Below are 13,895 nucleotides of genomic sequence, written 5' to 3'. Positions count from 1 at the left end.
CCCTGCCCCCCTTTCAGCAGCCATGTCTCTCATGCTCATTAAGGGAGTCCAGTCCACACACCACACACCCCTATTAAGGAAGAAAGCATTATGGGGAACAAACTTTCATGCCAACTACAGCTAGAATTTACTGGGTGCTTACTCTGTTGCCTGGACCTGTGTCAAATGTCTCACGTGCATTATGACATGTAAAATCTTTTTCTGAGATATGATTGGATGAGGCTGAAGACTGAGAAGTCATTAGCAAAACCAAAGCCTGAACTTATGACGCCAGACTGAGTTCCAGGCCTTTGGGGCCATGACTGCATCTTCCCTACCTTAGTGAATGTCAGTAAGTGGAGTACAATATTGACTTTATCATCTAAACAAAGCAGGGCAGAGAGGCAGTGGGGATAGCAAAAGAACAAGGAGCCCTTAGCCAAGGGAAGAAAGGACTTTTCTACAAACAATGCTCTCTTACATTTTGCTTTCAAAGAATTTCTTTATAGCAGCAAGGACTCTATGAAATACATTTGTGTTGGAAAGCCCAAGAATGCATCAATATTTCTTCTGTGTTTTCTATGCCTTGGGTTGAAGGAGCTTGCTAGAAATTGTTCCTTCCAGGGTAAAGCTAACCCTGATGCTGAGAGATACGGAAGGAAAGACAAATCCAAAGTCAGTCTTCATAGCATCCCAGGGCCCTCTCACTCCTCTAATCACCATCCAACATCTTAGAAAATTAGGCTATATGGTTCCTAAGAGATTTGCTCACAAGAGGTTCATTATTTTTTGAATGAGCGTGGAGTAAAAATCCTCTTGTGAAAACTGCCTTCCCTTGGACAGCTTAATGTTTTTTCCTGTCTCAAGATCTCCAGGGCAGAGAGCACCCCTTTGCAAAGTCAGGGAGGGATGTGGAGTGCAGGGAGAAAAGACTTTTTATAGAGACTCAGGTCAAAGAGCAAGAGAAAATTCAAGCTGGATCTTGATTTTTCTTCTTTTCTTTTTGTTTTTTTTCTCAGCCAGTAAAACCATCCAAGACATTGCTGAAATCCTTCTACAGACCAAAAGACTGACGTTTAAAAGGAGGGATTCTACACTCTTAATTTTTAGCTTTCTGAAAAGAAATCTTTTCTCTGAAATTAAGCAGAGAAGCAAGGTAATGCCACACAAACAGTGCTAAACAACCTTGAAAGAAACTGGGGCAAATCAGTGTGGCAGGGGTATTTCTTCTCCTTTGAAACGGACAGAAAACCATACAGTTGTCAGATAGTAAGTCTCTAGCCTACAACACAGGACAAGGGAGGAAACTTCTCATGGGTGAAATTAATACATAGAAAATCCCTTGGTGGGCAGTACATACTTTCCAGGGAAGTTGGTGCCTAAGCTTAGAAAGAAGTAGAGTCAAAAGCAATGAACAGCTCCAGGACAGAGCTAAGCTGATCAACAACATGGCTTTTGCTTGAACTTGTAAAATTTAAAGAGTTGAAGAGTTCAGTCTTCCAGTGGCAAGTCTCCTGGAGAGCTTATTTCTGTTCCCCTGCTGGTTACAGCATTTGAAATCCCCCAAGTTGAGTGGTCCTAATGGGATGTGCAAAGAAAATTCCACTTCATCTAACTGACACCAGGCTAAGGTCAAGTTGTGAAGTTAGCCAAAGAGTTATGGTAAGTCTAGAAAATAAACCACATGGGTTTCCTGCCACCACCTCCACAGGGAAATCAATTCTATACCTTAATTTCCTCCTCTGCAAAATGAGGGTTTGATTAGATCATCTCTAGCATTCCGTTAAACCTTCACAATCTAGGTTTCTAAATTTATCTCTGGTCCCTTTTTATTTCCATTTCAATTCCCTCTCCCCCAGTTTTGTCACTTGCCTACACATTCCAAGGCAAAAGCCTGTTACAGGCACTTCTGTAAATGACAATGTTTGTAAATATTATCCAATTTAAAACACACACACACACAGTCAAAAGGATAAAGATGAGTACCTTCATTTAGTAGATGCAGAAACTGAGATTCAGAGAGATTAAAGCACTTGCCTAAGATCAAAGATCAAGAAGAACTCTTGTGTCTGGATTTGAATCCAGGACAATCTGACTCTTAAACTCACATTGTTGCTACACCGTGCAGTCTCCCTGTGGGCCTGGATCTCTTCTATGAATCCCATGGCAAATGGCTTTTACTCAGCTTGAAAACCCTAAGTAGCGAGCCTCTGTTCTCCATCAAAGTTTACTTGTCCTAGCTCTCATTTCCTCCAATGCCTATCACTATTGCATTTTCTTTCTAACTGACAGAGGACTTAGCACCTATTCCAATCCACTTATAAAAAAAAGAGGAAGAAACCAAAGATAGAGGGGGCAGCTTGCACAATCTCACAGAGTATTTACAGGTAAGGCCCAAATATAGCCCATTAAAACCCACCTCTTTTTAAGCTATCACATAAAATCATTGACAACTAAAATATCACTGAATTCTCTTAATGTATTAACTCTCATGGATATTTTCTTTTAACAAAAAGATATGTTTTCTTCTTAATAAAAAGAATATGAGTTTGAAACTAAAGCAAAATAGGACAAGAAAGAAATACACTCATAATTCACCCAGAGAAGAGCACTATTAATTTTATCAAATTTACTTCCAGTACTTTTTCTTTTTCTTGTCCTTGGCATCATTTCAGTTTTATTTATTTTTAAATAAAACCTATTATTTTATGATGATAAATATGTAGTCCACAATGAGATACCACTACATACCCATCAGAATGGCTAAACTTTTTTAAAAGACCGACACCATCAAATATTGGCAAGGATATGGAGCAACCAGAACTTGCTTACATCGTCAGCAAGAGGACAAAAATAGTACAGCCACTGTAGGAAAATGTCTGGCAGTTTCTTCTTTTTTTTTCTTTTGAAAGAGAGATGGGTTTGGGGAGGACCTTTTTTTTTTGTAAATTTTTTGGTTGCGTTGGGTCTTCTGTTGCTGCGCGCAGGCTTTCTTTAGTTGTGGCGAACGGGTGCTACTCTTCATTGCAGTGCATAGGCTTCTCATTGCGGTGGCTTCTCTTGTTGTGGAGCACAGGCTCTAGGCATGCAAGCTTCAGTAGTTGCAGCATGTAGGCTCAGTTCTTGCAGCACACGGGCCCCAGAGCATGCAGGTTTCATTAGTTGTGGCACATGGGATCAGTAGTTGTGCCGCGTGGGCTCTAGGGCATGCGGACTTCAGAGGTTGTGGCTCAAGGGCTCAGTAGATGTGGCTTATGGGCTCTAGAGCACAGGCTCAGTACTTCTGTGCACGGGCTTAGTTGCTCCGCAGCATGTGGGATCCCAGATCCAGGATCGAACTTGTGTCCCCTGAATTGTCAGGTGGATTCTTAACCACTGCACCACCAGGAAAGTAGTTCTGGCAGTTTCTTACAAAACTAAACATACACCTACCCTATGACCCAGAAATCCTACAGCCAGGTATTTATCCAAAAGAAAAACATCTACACAAAAAAGAAAAACTATAACATCTTTATTTATAACAGCCAAAAACTGGAAATAGCCCAGGTGTCCATTAATAGGAGACTGGAAATAACAAACAGTGGTGTAGTCATACCATCCCCAGCAACAGAAACAAACTACTGATACATGCAACAGACTGGGCAAATCTCAAAAACGTTATGTTGAATAAAAGAAGCCCTACATAAGACTATATACTATATGATTCCATTTACATGAAATTCTATAGCAAGCAAAATTAATCTATGCTGGAAAGAATTAGAACAGAAGTTGATTTTGGGATAGGGATTGACTAGGAATGAGGGAAATTTCTGGGGTGATGACAATGTTTTTTATCTTGATAAGGATTTGTCAAGTGGATGCATATGTCATCACCCACCCACTGAATGCTACATAGGATTTGTGTATTTCATTGTAAGTGAATCTCATAAGAAAAAAGTACACAAACAAATATTGAATTTTAACAATATGTATGATGAAGTAGTTGGGAAGAAGTGTACTTATGTCAACAACTTATTGTGAAATACATCAAAAAATAAGATGAATTGGGCTTCCCTGGTGGCACAGTGGTTGAGAGTCCGCCTGTCGATGCAGGGGACACGGGTTCGTGCCCCGGTCCGGGAAGATCCCACATGCCACGGAGCGGCTAGGTCCCTGGGCCATAGCCTCTGAGCCTGCGCGTCCGGAGCCTGTGCTCCGCAATGGGAGAGGCCACAACAGTGAGAGGCCCGCGTACCACAAAAAATAAAAAATAAAAATAAGATGAATTAAATAAAAGACTGGATAGATATGTGATAAAGCACATGTAGTAAAACATTGATTGTAGAATCTAGATGGTGAGTATATGAATACTCACCGTAAAATTTTTCCAAATTTTCTGTAGATTTTGAAATGTTATAATAAAATGTTAGGGAGAAAAGTTAAAAACATTGTAGAAAGTATGGAAAATTCGAAAAGTTCAAAGAAAATGAGACTCTCCCAAAACACTACTGCCCAACAGCAATATTGAAAACAATAGTGAACTGCTTTCCAACCTTTTTTTCTATATTTATGGGTGTGGGTGGGTGTTTCACAAAATTAGTATCAAACAGATTTATATCTTCCTACTATGAAGTAGCGTTTTATCAATGGCCCTTTTCCAGATGATTAAATATTTTTCAAAAGTATTGTATTATAATTTATTTAAACATATTTCAAATATTTTAGGTTATAACACTTGGATGAACACACACAAGTAAATATACATTTTGCCCAGGGCCTAACAGCTACCTAATGCTTTTACCAAAGGAAGTGTTTTTTTAGGTCAGTACAGCATTGTGGTTTAAAGAGTGCGTATGAGCCCAACTCCCGCACCTACTCCACTGTTACCTTGGGAAATTTGCTAAATGTTTCTAGATCTATTTCTTCTCCTGCTCTCTGAGGTAGTTTGTGGAAAGTGCCTAGCACTGTGCCTGGCACATAGCTCCCAGTAAATGGCAGCTATTATTATTTCACCCAGCCATGTTACTTGTGTACTGTGACAGCTAGTGAAGAATATTTCGGACAAAGGAAATATTCAGGGTTACAAAGAGAACCATAGATATAACAAGGACCATATCTAATTTGACTTAGTATCACTATGCCTTGCATGGTTTCAATCACATAAGAGGTGCTCAATAAATATAAGCTGAATAAATAAAGAATGAATGTATAAATAAGAGGATAGCTACCTGGCTTTAATTCATCTAAGCATGAGGCCAGCCTCAACCTCCCTTGTAATTTTATCCTGCCCCATCCCCTGGAAGCAGCTGAACACATCTCTCCTTTGTTAGCTGAAATTGTATAATACACAATTAACTAACTGGGAGACCAAGGTTCAAAGTCTTGCTCCATCTCTAACCAGTGGTGTGCCAGTGAACCAAAACATTAGTAACAACATTCCCATTATTCTATTAGACTCTTAAAATAGTCTCCAGTGAGGGAGGGGAAGCAGAGCATGTCATTCTACCCCCTGTTCAGAGGAAGAAACTGAGGCCCAGAGAAGTGAAATGATTTGTCCAAATACCCTCCTCTAGACCAGGAGGCAGTCAGGTAAAAAACCTCTACTGGCTGGTTTGGCTCTATGGGTCTTAAACTGCAACATTTCCTCTTGACCACCACCTGACTGCAAATAAGTTCCCTGATTCTATTGTCCTTTCTGCTACATCCTTCGTTTTTAACTCCCCTCGGGCCTCCCTTCCCCAAAGCCAGCTGTGCCAAGCTGCGCTAGGGATTTTTGACAGCAGAGGGGGTTGCTGAGCCAAACCGGGCTTTCTCCAAATAAGGAAGCGAAAGAAGTATGCTTGCCTGCTGAGATGCACCCTGACTTCCTCATTCTAACCTGAGTGCTGAGAAGACTCATAGGTCGCAGTAGTACAAAATACTCTAGGGATCTGTAGTACAAAATATAATCCATGAGGAACATGTGCTCTGGTCCTAGCTCTGCCAATAATAATTTGTCACCCCAGGAAAGTCCCTTCATTGAAATGTAAAAAAGTTCTGGCTCAGGGGTTCTCAAACCCTGAGCTGCACATCAGGATCTCCAGGGCTGCTTATTGAAAATACACAATCTGGGGCTCCAAGCCAGACCTACTAAACCAGAATCTTCAGGGGCGGAACCAAGAAATCTATCATTTTACAATTTAAGATCCCGGGATTTTCTAAAGCACAGACATGTTTGGGAACCACTAAACTAAATACATTTGAAGGTTCTTTTTTTCATTCTAAAACTAAAAACTCAAAATGTGTTGATCTCTTTCCCACTTCCATAAAACATGACTGCTTTTATTTCTGGTTTATTGGTAATTGACTGCCTAAAGAACTGTCTTAAGAATGATTTGAAAGCAGGACCGTACTCTAGTAATAAAACACGAGCCACAAGTGTGAATACCACATACAATTTTACATTTTCTAGTAACCACTTTAAAAAAGTTTAAAGAAACAGGTAAAATTAATTTTAATAACATATTTTGTTTAACCTAATACATGCAAAATATCATCATTCCAACATGTAATCAATATAAAAATTATTGAGATATTTTATATTTTTTCTTTTGTGCTAGGTCTTCATGATCTGGTATGAATGTTACCTATAAAACATACGTCTATTTGGACGAGCCACATTTCAAATGTTTGATGGCTGCATGTGACCAGTGGTTACCAAATTAGACAGAGCTGTGAAGCCACATCAATAGGAGAAAGTGGGGCTTCCCTGGTGGCGCAGTGGTTGAGAGTCCGCCTGCCAATGCAGGGGACACGGGTTCGTGCCCTTGTCCAGGAAGATCCCACATGCCACGGAGCGGCTGGGCCCGTGAGCCATGGCCGCTGAGCCTGCGCGTCCAGAGCCTGTGCTCCACAACGGGAGGGGCCACAACAGTGAGAGGCCCGCATACCACAAAAAAAATTTTTTTTAATGAAAAAAAATAATAGGAGAAAGTGCAATAATCAATTAGAAGCATCCACAATGAGCAGGGAATTGGAGGGGAGGCACTAGTGCCATATCGTTGTCATCGCCGGGTAGTGGACACCAAATGGCCTAATTACTAGTCCTCTGAAGATCAGGAAAAAAAAAAGAAAGATCAGGGGTGACTCGGTCTAGGATTCAATCATGAGGAGGAAACAGGAAATTCCACACTAGTAATTAGTGGTTAGGAGCACTGTAATTGAGTATAACGTTAAAATAAGAAAAAGATTTAACCAAAACAAGTGTAGAATAGACCCAAGCACCAGCACTTGAGAATATATGTTGTATTCTTTCTATGAAAATAATCTTCCTGACTGTCAGTGTCAATATAACGGGCCTATTCAAGGGCTAATATTGATTGATTTATAAGGAGCATTCACAGTGTGGTTGAATCTCCACTATGAGAAACAGCCAGCTGATATACTACAGAAGAAGTAGGGGAGGAGGGTATCTATGGCCATGAAAATAATCATGTAATCAGTAATAATAATAGGTCATATTTAAAATTTATGATTTTAAAAAGCACTTTATCCATTCTCATTTGTTCCTCATGACATATGGGACAGGCAGGTGAGATGCATGCCCCCTTTTAGACTGGGGAACTGAGATTCTGAGTGTTTGCCTAAGTCTCATAGGCAGAGAATGAGTAGCATAGTTTCTCCACATGAAGCTCTCTGGTCCCTATGGGAATTCAACCTTGCCTTCATTATCAGCGAGCTCTTTCCAGCTACTTACCTGATGCAGCTATAAATATCGTTAATTCACTTTTCAAAGGCCTTTCCTCTTCTAACAGATTAAGTTCCTGTTAGCCTCCTATCCACCCCCTCCTCTGTGTCTGTGTCTGCATCTCCTCTGCCAGTCTCTAATCATATGTGTCCCTGGAAGGTGTAAATGCCTTTGCCTCGGGCAAGGATGCCTTTTCTAAAGCACCATGTGGAGCCGCCAGCAAGCCTCTAATGCGGGAGCAGCACTTTTCTCTGACGGCATAGTCCAGATAACAACTTGCAAAGTCACTCAGGAGGCATGGAAGGGTTTCAAGCTTGAAAGTGATGTGATGAGATAGGATGGTGCGTGAGGCAGGTGTGTTCACCTGCCTCACATACCTATATAGCACTAGAGCACTGTTGTTGAAGTGGAAAGAGAGAAACGGAAATAAAAAGAGGAAGAAGAGAATCATATCATCATCATCAATATCGGCTCATCTTTCAGCTCTCAGTTTATATCAGTTCCTCGAGTCCAATCTACCTGTCCAATCTACCTAAAGTAGCCATCCTATCGCTCTCTATAAGATCATCATCCTTTACTTTCTGCACAGCATCTGTCACTCTCAGATGTTTTTGTTTGTTATTATCTGTCCCCACTCCAGGTTGACTATCGGGTCCATGAAAGCACAAACTCTGTTTTATTCACTGGTCTTTCCGCAGATAATACAACTACACCTGGCCCTAGTAAACACTAATTAAATATTAGTTTAATGAATTAATGAGGGGCTGAGCTAAGTACTTAACATGGTTTACAGGTTATATCACTGAATCCTCACATTAATCCAGGGAATTACGTCTTATCATCTGCACTTTACAGGTTCCTAACCTAAGTGTGAGATGATAGGAGTTTATAATCTGCATACTGTAAAGTCACTAGTAATTGTCTAATCCCCAAATCTAAAATCCTTTTCTCAATGAAGCCTTTCCTCATTCATTCCAGCCTTGCTTCAACATTGGAGACTGTCAACCTTAGGTTTCTCCTAGAAAATCTCTTTTGGATTCTACTCATTCCGTCATTCAACAGAAGTTTGTTAAATACCAATTATGTACCAGTCACTATTCTATCGGCTGTGTATGCAAAGTTTTGATGGCCAAGCAGGAATGGGGAAGGGTCCCAATGTGGCGATGCTGCTTTTCTCCCCATCGTTTCTTCTCAACCTCCTCTATTTTTCCTCTATCCCTCAAATGTGAGTGTCCCCAAGGTCCAGCTGTAGGCCTCTCTCTGTGTACATTTCCACCTGTGATGGTGATTTCAATCTACCATAGCCTCTTAAACAGTCACCTATGTGTAAATGCCTCCTAAATCTATAATCTCTAACATGGACCTGTCTCCTAAACTCCAAATCTGCAACTCTTTTCTACCTGGAGATCCCATTACCACCTCATCTCAACTCAACGACCCTAAAATGAAATCTATCCATGTACCTCACCTTCCCAAACTAGCTTGCATTCCTGGCACCTATTCTCTCAGAGAAGTCACAAGAAAGAAGCCAAAGGGGCAAACTATCGGTAGGAGTATTGACCTCACAGGATGACCGATTGGGAGAGTCTGAAGTAGAGCGCCCTAGAAATCAGGCCTGTAATTACAATGGACATATTTTCAGCTGCACCTAAGGGTCAGCAAAACGTCTAAAGGCTTCAGTGTAGAAGGTGGGATCAAGGGCTCCTACAAGAATGTTCATATCCTTGCAATTAAGTCATTATACACTATTTAAAGCTCCCATTGTATTGATTCCACTTGAATCCCCATGCAGGGATGGGCTAGAGTCAATAAGGAAAACCTTTAACCAAATACACTTTCTTCAAAAGTTGCCCAAAGCTTTTGAGTTGCAAAAACAAATGGAATATCCTTGGCCTAATGGATCCAGGTGAAAGGAATGCAGAGATTGCATAAGACTTTAGCGTAAGAAGTCAACTCAACCCCCATCAGTGGTGGAGGAATTCCCTATACTGCAGAAAAGACAAACTGAATTCATTGAGGACAACTGCTAACCAAAAATCAGTACCTGTGTGCTGCACATTCTTTGAGAAAGAATGCTGTGATTGATGAATGATTTCTGCCATGGTGGAGAGGAAGACACAAGGTAATAACAGGATTATTTCACATATTTGCCATCTGGGTGGTCAGACAGTTTTTAGACGTATTCTGCTAATCATACTCGACAAACATCAACATTTTCTTTTTGTACAATGCAAAAAAGTAGATTTAATTTTGACCAAACATGTTTTATTTGAATTAAGCTAAGGAATAGCTGCTAACAATACCATACTTCTAATGTCAAAGCCATGAGTTCAGTCCCTGTGGGCAAGATAACTTTGCTCTATGAGCAATTCCTAATTTCATCCCTTTTCAAAGTCACATATTTACTTATAACTACGCTATTCAGTTATGTAAAAACCAAATCAAAATGAAATGCACTGTTGGTATTTAGACATAAATTCTCCCCAAATTAACCTATAGATTCAATGCAATCCGAGTCATAAATCCCAGTTTCTTTACAGAAATTGACAGAAGTTGATTTTTAAATCTAAACAGAAATGCAAAGGATAAGCAAAATAATTTTGAAAAAAAAAAACCAAAGTAAGGGAACACACACTACCTGATTTCAGGAGTTATTATAAAGCTATCTTAAAAAGAAAATGTGGTATTAATAAAAAGACATACTTACAGATAAATTGAACAAAACAGAGACTCCAAGAAGAGATCCACACATACAAACTCAATTAACTGATAACCAAAATGTCAAGGCAATTCAAACAGGAAAGGATAATCTTTTCAACAAATGATACAAGGGAATAAACCTCATCCTTCCTTTATACCATACACAAATAATAAGTCAAAAGGAATCTTACAGCTAAATGTAAGAACCAAAACTATAAAACTTCAAGAAGAAAACATAGGAGACTTTGGAGTAAACATTTAACTCAGACCCATGAATACAATCAAAATGAAAAACTTTTACTCTACAAAATAAAAAAGAAATTATTAAGAAACTGAAAAGGCAAGTCCCAGACTGGGAGAAAATATCAGCAAAATAGTTACCTGATGAAGGAACTGTAACTAAAAAATATAAAAAACACTCAGAACTCAATAATAATAGCTTAAAAATGATAACATATGTAAATATTTGAACAGTCATTTCACCAAAATAAAAGATATACAGATAGCAGATAAGCACACAAAAATGTGCTCATCATTATTAGTAATTAGGAAAATGCAATTTAAACCACAATGGGATGTCATTACACAATTCTTAAAATGGCTAAAATTAAAAAGATTGACACTACCAAGTGTTGATAAAGATGTAACTGAGGGCTTCCCTGGTGGCGCAGTGGTTGAGAGTCCACCTGCCGATGCAGGGGACACGGGTTCGTGCCCTGGTCCGGGAGGATCCCGCATGCTGCGGAGCGGCTGGACCCGTGAGCCATGGCCGCTGAGCCTGCGCGTCCGGAGCCTGTCCTCCGCAACGGGAGAGGCCACAACAGTGAGAGGCCCGCGTACCACACACACAAAAAAGATGTAACTGAAACTTGCATGCATTGCTGGTAGAAATGCATAATGGTAGGACAACTTTGAAAAAAATTTGACAGTTTTTTTAAAAAGTCAAATATATACCTACCATAAAATTCAGACATTTCTCTCTCCTAGGTATATACCCAAGAGAAAAGAAAGTATATGTCCAAAGAAAGACATATGCAAATGTTCACAGCAGCTTTATTTGTAATAGGCAACTGGAAACAACTCAAATGTCTACCAATATGTGAATGGATAAACAAATTGGAATTCCATACAATGGAATACTACTCAACAATAGAAATGAACTGTTGATACACATGACAACATGGATGGACCTCAAAATAATCAAACTGAGTGAAAGAAATCAGACAAAAAAGACTAATACTGTATGATTCCATTTATACAAAATTCTAGAAAATGCAAAATAAACTATAGTAAAAGAAAGCAGATCAATGGTTGCTGGGGAATATAGTAGGGGAGATAAAGAAACTTTTGAGAAGTATGAATATGTTCATTACATTGATTTCAGTGATGCTTTCACAGGTGTAGGCATATGTCAAACTCATCAAATTGAGCACTTTATATATGTGCAATTAATTTTATGGCAATTATACTAAACAGTTGTTTTTAAAAGCATGAGAAAAGACTAGAAATTTAAATAAAATGTTTAAGAAATTATATTTGATTACAGAAGTACAGACACTATACATTTTCCTTTGCCCTATTTGTATTTTCCAAAATTCTAATATTTATTGTTTTTGAAGGTTTTTTCCCTCAAATATACCTTTATATTTGCTCATTATAACAAAGTTAAACAATAAAGGAGTTTAAAAGGCAAAATCTATTCATCACTCTGACTACCATCATCAAATCCCAATCCCAAATTAACCACCATTAACAATGTGGTGTGAGGCTTTCCAGACTTTTCTTAATGAATGAATTAACATGAATTGTGTGTGTGTGTGTGTGTGCATATATATACACATATATAGATTTTTTCCCACTTCTGTGGGAAGTTAGATCATGTAGTTTTAGAGATTACTGAACTAACACTAATTCTTGGAAATGCATGATGCATGATTCTACCAGTTAGAAGAGGGACTTATGACTCAGGTCCATTTCACAGTGAGTCCAGCGGTTCCTTGATTCCACCCCATGTTAAATACAAAATTTCTTGTGCACCCAAACTTATAAATGTGACTGGATCTGGCATAATATTCCTTTTACCCTCACCCATCCAGATTCATTCCCTAACATATTCCCTGGATTTCCATATATAAAAAATATAGAGAGACAAAATCTTCCACAATTTTTGGCACTGATGATCCTTCCCCACGAGTTACACTTTGTACCTGACCTCCTGGTACCTGCCAAAACTAAGTCTGGGTTAAGTCTATAGGCAATGAGAGTGGTGAGAGGTAGGTATTGAGGAGGATCAGTATTCTACTGTAAAGCTACCACCTCAAGAGAGGCTCTTACAGGTTCTTCAGTCAAGGGAAACTAGACTTCTCCAATATGGAAGGTCACTGCTACTGACCAAAAATGTTCAGCAAAATTTGGAAGTTCAACAAATAACAAATGCTGGCAAGGATATGGAGAATAGGGAACCCTCATACATCGTCAGTGGGAATGTAAATTGTGGAAAACAATATGGAAGTTTCTCAAAAAAACTGAAAATAGAACTACCATATGACCCAACAATTCCACTCCTGGGTATATATCCAAAAAAACAAAAATGCTAATTCGAAAAGATACATACACGCCAATTTTCATAGCAGCATTATTTACAATTGCCAAGATAGGGAAATACCTAAGTGTCTATCCACAGAGGAACCGATAAAGAAGATGTGGTATATATATATATAACAGAATACTACTCAGCCATAAAAAAGAATGAAATAATGCCATTTGCAGCAACATGGATGGAACTAGAGATTTTCGTACTAAGTGAAGTAAGTCACAAAGAGAAAGACAACCACCATATGATACCACTTATATGTGGAATCTAAAATATGACACAAACGAAATTATCTATGAAACAGAAACAGACTCATAGACATAGAGAACAGACTTGTGGTTGTCAAGGAGGAGGAGGGATGGGGGAAGGAAGGATTGGGAGTGTGGGATTAGCAGATGTAACCTATTATATATAGAATTGATAAACAACAAGGTCCTACTGTATAGCACAGGGAACTATATTCAATATCCTGTAATAAATCATAATGGAAAATAAAATAAAAAGGAATATATATATGTATATCTACATATAACTGAATCACTTTGCTGTACACCAGAAAGCAATACAACATTGTAAATCAACCATACTTCAATAAATTTTTTAAAAAATTAAATTTCGCCATTTGCAGCAACATGGATGGACTTAGCGGGCATAATGCTAAGTGAAAGGCAGAGAAAGACAAATACTGTATGATATCACTTATATGTCGAATCTAAAAAATATGACAAACTAATGAGTATAACAAAAAAGAAGGAGATTTACAAATATAGAGAACAAACTAGTGGTTACAGTGGGGAGGGAGGAAGGGGTACTATGGGGACCGGGGAGTGGGAGGTACAAACTATTGCGTGTAAGATAGGCTCAAGGTTGTATTGTACAACACAGAATATAGCCAATGTTTTTGTAATATCTGTAAGT

Source organism: Tursiops truncatus, chromosome 3 (assembly GCF_011762595.2).
Source record: "Tursiops truncatus isolate mTurTru1 chromosome 3, mTurTru1.mat.Y, whole genome shotgun sequence".
NCBI lineage: Eukaryota > Metazoa > Chordata > Mammalia > Artiodactyla > Delphinidae > Tursiops > Tursiops truncatus.
Note: the sequence above shows the minus strand (reverse complement) of the source record.